This window comes from Oncorhynchus kisutch, linkage group LG12 (assembly GCF_002021735.2).
Source record: "Oncorhynchus kisutch isolate 150728-3 linkage group LG12, Okis_V2, whole genome shotgun sequence".
Lineage (NCBI taxonomy): Eukaryota > Metazoa > Chordata > Actinopteri > Salmoniformes > Salmonidae > Oncorhynchus > Oncorhynchus kisutch.
The window spans coordinates 47443080-47452329 of NC_034185.2; positions in this window are offsets into that span (position 1 = coordinate 47443080).

The following is a 9250-nucleotide window of genomic DNA, read 5'->3' on the forward strand; positions in this document are numbered from 1 at the left end:
CCGGTCCATCCGGTGCCTCCTCCATGCACCAGGCCTCCTGTTGGTCTCCCCAGCCTGGTGTGCCCTGTGGCAGCCCCACGCACCAGGCTGTCTCTCTGTCTTCTCCCTACAGGTGCTCCCGCCTGACCAGCGCTGCCAGAGTCTACCGTCCGTTCAGGACCCGTGGCTTGGGTCCCCAGTCCGAGGTCGGCGGCAAGGGTTTTTAAGAGGCCACGGAGGCGGACAAAGAGACGGAGAAAAACTATGGTGAAGTGGGGTCCACGTCCCGCACCAGAGCCGCCACCGCGGACAGACGCCCACCCAGACCCTCCCCTATAGGTTCAGGTTTGTTTTTCTATGTTGCTTTCTGTGTTCGCCCTAGTATGGTTCTCAATCCGAGGCAGGTGTCGTTAATTGTCTCTGATTGAGAATCATACATAGGTGGCCTTTTTCCACCTGTGTTTCGTGGGTGTTTATTTTCTGTTCTGTGTTTTGTTGCACCGTTCAGGACTGTTTGTTTGTCGTGTATTGTTTTCGTTTCAGTATTCATTCTTTATTAAATTACAATGAATACTTACCACGCTGCACCTTGGTCCTCTCTTTCTCCTGACGACAACCGTTACAACAAGTAGGCATATCAGATTTCGAATAAGTGATTATACACTGACAAAATTGTGAAAAAGTGGAATAATTAAATAAGTGTAGGGAATCACAGTAGTGTTCTTGCTGACAAGCACAGTAATTAGCCTATATTTTAGCCCATTGTTAAGAATGAGAATTGTTCCACTGATCAGAGTGAAAGTAAATAAACAATAAAATCTCTTGAAGACTAGATTACATATATCTGCCCCTACACCCTATCCAAATTATTTGTCTAGTTATTGTCCCCTCTCTAGCATAAAACTTACACTTTTGGGTTCACAATCTTTTTGAAAAAAATATTTTCATAGTTACAAATTGTAACGACGTTCTTCGTTTGTAGAAAGAGAGTCGGACTGAAATGCAGCGTGGTGGTTACTCATGTATTTAATGAAAAAAGTGACGATACATGAAATAACTTAATAAATACAAAAACAACAAACGGAACGTGAAACCTAATACAGCCTATCTGGTGAACACTACACAGAGACAGGAACAATCACCCACGAAATACAAAATGAAACTCAGGCTACCTAAATACGGTTCCCAATCAGAGGCAACGAGAATCACCTGACTCCAGATTGAGAACCGCCTCAGGCAGCCAAGCCTAACTAGACACACCCCTAAACATAGCAATCCCAAATCCTATAAAACCCCAATACGAAACCAAACACATAAACCCATGTCACACCCTGGCCTGACCAAAATATATAACGAAAACACAAAACACTATGACCAAGGCGTGACACAAATCAAGTCACCATACCAAACTTCCCTGCTAAAACGTATTGCAGTGTAGGTCTATCTGTCTGCTGCATTTTCGTTGTCACAGCCTAAATGCCAATCACTAAAAGAGTGGACTAATGCAAGTGTGGATTAAATTGACTTTAGCACACACTGTCTGTCGTGTCTTAGCTATTATTACTAATGGATATATAATAAGAAAGACTCTGAATACAATGAAGTGGAGTTTCACATTTACTAAACCTAGTTTGTACAAGAATAACATAGAGCAACACTGCACATGACCAAGGACGCATCACGATCTGAATCTCTATCGTCGTCATGTCGTGCCACAGCACTGTGAACAGCCACGCATTGAAGCATATGATTAGTCTAGTTATCTAAGGGATAAAGGGGATTGGATGGAAAAAGAAACGCCCCTCAAGATTAGAGTGGAGCTGAATGGAGAGAGAACCATCTCTGCTGAGTTTATACAACTCTAAAAAAGAGTAGCATGGTACCACTGTTTTATATATGTTGTCAACAAAATTAGGTGGTTGTTTCTCCAGTCCGTATTGCAGAATGCAGCATTTTGACAGCATGTACAAAAGTTGATTTAATCCACACTAGTCCCCTCCTTTGGTGATTGTCGTTTAGGCTGTGACAACGAAAAGGCAGCAGACAGACCTACCTACAGTGTAAGTTTTAGTATAGGGTGGGGACAATACATAGAAAAATTATTTGGTTAGGGTGTAGGGGCAGATTTATGTTATCTTGTCTTCAAGAGATTTGATTGTTTATTTACTTTATTCACTTTCACAATTCTCGTTCTTAACAATGGGCTAAAATGTTGGGTAATTACTGTGCTTGACTTGTCAGCAAGAACACTACTGTTATTCCCAACACATATTTGATTATTTCACTTCCTCCCAATTTTCCCACTGTAATCACATGTTTGAAATCTGATATGCCTGCTTTTTTCTTTGAAAACAAATGATATAAGGATATGTATTTTTGCAGCCATTCATGGACAGTCTTGTATAAGTCATACAAATAAGAAGAGGGTGAAAATCAACAAAGACCTCTCTCTCACAATAATCTCTGCTGTGGACAATGACAAGGGCCCATATGAGTGTGTCTGTCATAATCGGACTGTAGCAGATGTAAAGCTAGATGTTCTGGGGTAAGTTGAACAGACATGACGAAACTTTCCATTTTTGAATATTGACTGGGAACAAGAACTATGGCTACTTTACTCAGGGACAAAACACAATATCCACTGTTTTTTTTTCTTCATTAGAAATGATTGGTTATGGGTGCCTTCATGTGTCTGTGAAATATTACCGTTCTCAGAAATTGACGTTATTTTTGGGGGGGTGCAAACTGCTGTATATATATTTATTAAACTGGAAAATAATTTTTGTAACCTGTATATTTGACAGTGTTATGTGATTGGTTTCTTAGGTATCTCTTTATGTAGTGTTGTGGTGTCTCTCTTGCCGTGATGTGTGTTAGTTCCTATTTCTTTTATATATATTTTTTAATCCCAGCCTCCATTCCCGTCCTCACCGGAGGGCTTTTGCCTTTTTTGTAGGCCATCATTGTAAAATAAGAATTTGTTCTGACTTGCCTAGTTAAATAAAGGTTAAATAAAAAATATATAATAAAGAAAAGGAATGGCTATTAAATGCTCCAGGAATCAATATAATTCGGAACATTTCAGTATTCTGCACATGCTATGCAGAGATGGTACGGGGACTTATATACACATCATATTTTGTCTATGTAGAGTAAGAGGATGTAAAGGATCTTCAACTAGGAAACATAAACCACCTGAATAATTGATATTCATTCGAAGCTTCTTGAAGGTTGGGTGATTTTGAGAAATGTATTGTTACAACAAGAACATTTTCAAACACCCAGCACTTTTGTGTCATTACCTTGAAAGCAGTCTATGTATAAGGAGACTGCAATCTATGATTTGGTTCCCCACTGCCATCAACCATGAACATTTAAAATGTACTTCACATTTCACCCCCCCCAAAAAAATCTCAAAGTAGCAACCTTGTCGGATTTTGAGTGTTAATTTCATGTACAAATCATTTTGAATACAACTTGTGTTTTTTTGTGTGTTTCTTTTTACCCATTTACGCCTAAGTCATGTCAAAATACATAGAATTGCAGGAAATTAGCAATTAGTACAATTTTCGTCTATGCCAGGGAGCAATGAAATTCACATAGCAAATCTCACTCCAAACATTCTTCAAAAGTTGGCAGCCCTGATTTAACAAGTAAGTCATCGAGAACACATTTTCTCTTTTAAAATAACGACATGACCAAAAAGCGATAGTGAAATTATAACAGCATTTTTTTCTGCACCATCTGCCACAACACTTTAGTAATAATATAGCACATTCAAATCAATTACACGAGAGTCATGAAACATGATAGTAGCCTACTTTTGTAATTGACTCTCAGTTTGACAAGGTAGACTTACCACTTTCGAGAAAGAGTAATATCCAGAGAATGGATCTTATTATTTTCCATTTCAATAGGGTACTCAGATAAAGTGTAATTCCAAAATCCATTTTCACCAGCACTCTAAAGTCTCCCACCCATTGCTCCGCATGTCTGTCTGTGTCTTTCTGTCTCTTGTCGCTCTCTCACTCACTCACACTCTCTCGCTCTCTCACACGCATTGTGTGCCCAGTCTCTTTATTCCTCTTAATCTCTTTCACACATTGTGTGTGCTGTCTCTCTCTCTCTACAGGGAAAACATGTTAGAGAAAGTGGGGAGTGTCCTTTGTATTTTTTCTCAATTAAAATAAATTCAAAGGGCTTTATTGGCATGAGTAAACATATGTTTACATTGCCAAAGCAAGTGAAATAGATAATAATCAAAAGTGATATAAACAATAACAAGTATACAGTAAATATTACACTCACAAAAGTTACAAAGGAATAGAGACATTTAAAATGTCACAATATTGCTATACACAATGTTGTAACGTTATGCAAATAGTTGAAGTACAAACATAAATATGGGTTGTATTTACAATGCTGTTGGTTCTTCACAATCTGGCTGCTATCAAATCAAATCAAATTGTATTAGTCACAAGCGCCGAATATAACAGGTGTAGGTAGATCTTACAGTGAAATGCTTGCTTACGAGCCCTTAACCAACAGTGCAGTTAAAAAAATATGGCTAAGAATAAAAGTAAAAAGTAATTAAAGAGCAGCAGTAAGAAATAATATATGCAGGGGGGCGCCGGTACAGAGTCAATGTGCGGGGGCACCGGTTAGTTGAGGTAGTATGTACATGTAGGAATAGTTATTAAAGTGACTATGCATAGATGACAACAGAGAGTGACAGTGGTGTGGAGGAGGTGGGGTAATGAACATTTTATGGGTAGCAATTTGACAAGATGTTCAGGAGTCTTATGGCTTGGGGGTAGAAGGTGTATAGAAGCCTCTTGGACCTAGACTTGGTTGCTCTGGTACCGCTTGCCATGCGGTAGCAGAGAGAACAGTCTATGACAAGGTTGGCTGGAGTCTTTGACCATTTTTAGGGCCTTCCCCTGACACCGCCTGGTTTACAAGTCCTGGATGTCAGGAAGCTTAGCCCCAGTGATGTACTCGGCCGTTTGCACTACCCTCTGTAGTGCTTTGCGGTCGGAGGCCGAGCAGCTGACATACAAGGCAGTGACGCAACCAGTCAGGATGGTCTCGATAATGCAGCTGTAGAACATTTTGAGGATCTGAGGTTTCCTGAGGGGGAATAGGTTTAATCGCTTGTCTTGGTGTGCTTGGACCATGTTAGCTTGTTGGTGATGTGGACACCAAGGAACTTGAAGCTCTCAACCTACTCCACGGCAGCCCCATCGATGAGAATGGGGGTGTGCTCGGTCCTCTTTTTCCTGTAGTCCACAATCATCCCCTTTGTCTTGATCATGTTGAGGGAGAGGGTGTTGTCCTGGCACCAAACAGCCTGGTCTCTGACCTCCTCCCTGTAGGCTGTCTCGTTGTTTTCGGTGATCAGGCTTACCACTGTTGTGTCATCTGCAAATTGAATGATGGTGCTGGAGTCGTGCCTGGCCGTGCAGTCATGAGTGAACAGGGAGTACAGGAGGGGACTGAGCACGCACCCCTGAGTTGCCCTGTGTCGAGGATCAGCATGGCGGATGTGTTGTTACCTACCCTTACCACCTGGGGGCGGCCCATCAGGAAGTCCAGGATCCAGTTGCAGAGGGAGGTGTTTAGTCCCAGGGTCCTTAGCTTATTGTTGAGCTTTGAGGGCACTATGGTGTTGAATGCTGAGCTGTAGTCAATGAATAGCATTCTCACGTATGTGTTCCTTTTGTCCAGGTGGGAAAGGTCAGTGTGGAATGCAATATAGATTGCATCATCTGTGGATCTGTTAGGCGGTATGCAAATTGGAGTGAGTCTAGGATTTCTGGGATAATGGTGTTGATGTGAGCCATAACTAGCCTTTCAAAGCACTTCCTGGCAACAGACGTGAGTGCTACGAGTCAGTAGTCATTTAGGCAGGTTACGTTAGTGTTCTTGGGCACAGGCACCATGGTGGTCTGCTTAAAACATGTTGGTATAACAGACTCTGACAGGGAGAGGTTTAAAATGTCAGTGAAGACACTTGCTAGTTGGTCAGTGCATGCTCTGAGTACACGTCCTGATAATCCGTCTGGACCTGCGTTCTTGTGAATGTTGACCTGTCTAAAGGTCTAACTCACATCGGCTGTGGAGAGTATGATCACACTGTCTTCTGGTACAGCTGGTGCTCTCATGCATGTTTCAGTGTTATTTTCCTCGAAGCGAGCATAGAAGTGGCTTAGCTCATCTGGTAGGCTCTTGTCACTGGGCAGCTCTTGGCTGTGTAGTCTGTAATGGTTTGCAAGCCCTGGCACCTCCGACGAGCGTCAGAGCCGGTGTCATACGACTTGATCTCAGTGCAGATGCTCCCTGTAATCCATGGTTTCTGGTAGGGGTATGTACATACGGTCACTGTTGCAACGAAGTCATCGATGTACTTATTGATTTAGCCAATGACAGATGTGGAGTACTCCTCAATGCCATTGGAGGAATCCCAGAACATATTCCAGTCTGTGCTAACAAAACAGTCCTGTAGTTTAGCATCTGCTTCATCTGACCACTTTTTTATTGATCTAGTCATCGGTGCTTCCTGCATACATTTTTGCTTGTAAGCAGAAATCATGAGGATGGAATTATGGTCAGATTTGCCAAATGGAGGGTAAGGGAGAGCTTTGTATGCATATCTGTGTGTGGAGTATAATAGGTGGTCCAGAGTTCTTTTCCCTTTGGATGCATATTTAACATGCTGATAGAAATTTGGTAAAACTGATTTAAGGTTCCCCGCATTAAAATCTCCGGCTACTAGGAGCGCAGCCTCTGGCTGAGCGTTTTCTTGTTTGCTTATGGCGGAATATAGCTCATTCAATGCTATCTTAGTGCCAACCTCTGACTGAGGTGGTATATAAACAGCTACGAAGAATACAGATGAGAACTCTCGGTAGGTAGTGTGGTCTACAGCTTATTATGATATATTCAACCTCAGGTGAGCAATAGCTTGAGACTTTCATAGATATAGTACACCAGCTGTTGTTTACAAAAATACATAGCCCACTGCCTCTTATCTTTCCAGACACTGCTGTTCTATCCTGCCGGTACATCGTATAACCAACCAGCTGTATGTTGATATTTTCGTCGTTTGATATTGTCGTCGTTTCTCTGCCTCCTCTTCATGCAGATCACAGGGGTTGGGGTCTGTTCCTGAGGGAGCCGTGTATATCCTCTGCTTTGGGCTAGTCAGAGTCGGGAAAGAAGAAAAATGATTCTGCCAGTCCTTGGTGAGTAATCGCAGTCCTGATGTCTAGAAGTTATTTTCGGTCATAAGAGATGGTAGCGGCAACATTATATACAAAATTTGTTTTAAAAAATAAGTTCGAAACAACGAAGATAAATTAACAACAAACCACAATCGGTTGGGGGAATGTAAAACGTCTGCTTTCTTCTCCGTTGCCATTTTACATGGCACACTGTGGTATTTCACCCAATAGACATGGGAGTTTATCAAAATTGGATTTGTTTTGAAGTCTTTGTGGATCTGTATATGTTCATGATTCAACAGCTTGGGGTGGAAGGGTAGCCTAGTAGCTTAGTGGTTAGAGTGTTGGACTAGTAACCAGAAGGTTGCAAGTTCAAACCCCCGAGCTGACAAGGTACAAATCTGTCGTTTGGCCCCTGGACAGGCAGTTAACCCTGCTTGCCAACATGTAGGAGATTTCCCTAGGTATAGAGAGTTTGCTTCTGTAAAAGGGAAGATACAGTATAGAGTGCAGGAGAGAGAGCATAAATGTACAGAAATCAAATTGTGGATATTCAAAGCACATCAAGTGTATTAATGCTATAGATTGTGGTTGCAGACAGTGCTCCTCAATGTTGAGATTGATTGTCGGGTTACTGACAGGTTTGGCAACTGTAGGTATCATTATCCTCTTCCTTTTTCTCCAGAGGGTAGAGACAAATTGGTGTGTTTGTGACTATTTGTGTTGTCTTCCCTCTCCTCTGTACCAGGCCAGGGTAACGTCTTTTCAGTTCTCCACAGAACACACCACTGAACAGCTTTCAATACTGATGGACTAACAGCTGACCTGGGCTCCTAATGTAGGGAGCTGGGACTCCAACTGCAAAACAAGAGGAGAAAGAGACATATTCAGTGCCTTCAGAAAGTATTAACACCCCTTGATGTCTTCCACATTTTGTTGTGTTACGGTCTGAATATAAAATGGGTTAAATTTTTCGATTTTGTGTCACTAGCCTACACACAATAACCCAATGTCAAAATGGAATTATGTTTTTAGAAATGTTTACAAATGAATCGAAATGAAAAGCTGAAATGTCTTGAGTATTGAGTGTTGAGGGTCAGCGAAGTGGAGATGTTGTTTCATACCTTCACCACCTGAGGGCGTCCCGTCAGGAAGTCCAGGACCCAATTGCACAGGGTGGCGTTGAGACTGAGGGCCTCCATCTTAATGATGAGCTTAGAGGGTACTATGGTGTTGAATGCTGAGCTGTGGTCAATGAACAGCATTCTTACATAGATATTCCTCTTGTCCAGATGGGATAGGGCAGTGTGCAGTGTGATGGCGATTGCATCGTCTGTGAACCTGTTGGGGCGGTATGCAAACTGAGGTGAGTCTAGGGTGGCAGGTAAGGTGGAGGTGATATGATCCTTGACTAGTCTCTCAAAGCACTTCATGATGACAGAAGTGAGTGCACGGGCGGTAGTCATTTAGTTCAGTTATCTTTGCCTTCTTGGATACAGGAACAATGGTGGCCATCTTGAAGCATGTGGGGACAGCAGACTGGCATAGAGAGCAATTGCATATGTCCGTAAACACACCAGCCAGCTTGTCTGCACATGCTCTGAGGACACGGCTAGGGATGCTGTCTGGGCCAGCCGCCCTGCGAGGGTTAACGCGTTTAACCTCTTTAGGCTAGATGGGACGCTACCGTCCCACCTGACCAACATCCAGTGAAAGTCCAGGGTGCCAAATTCAAACTACAGAATTGTAAATATTTAACATTCTTGAAAATACACATGAAATATGTAAAAAAAGCGTAACATTTTGTTAATCCAGCCGCGGTGTCAGATTTCAAAAAGGCTTTACGGCAAAAGTAAACCATGTGATTATCTGAGGACAGCACCCCACTTTACAAATGCATAACAATCATTTTCAACCAGGAAGGTGGCGACACAAAAGTCAGAAATAGCGATATAATAAAAGCCTTACCTTTGAAGTTCTTCTTCTGTTGGCACTCCAAAAGGACTCAGTTACATCACAAATTGTCCTTTTGTTCGATACTGGTCAGG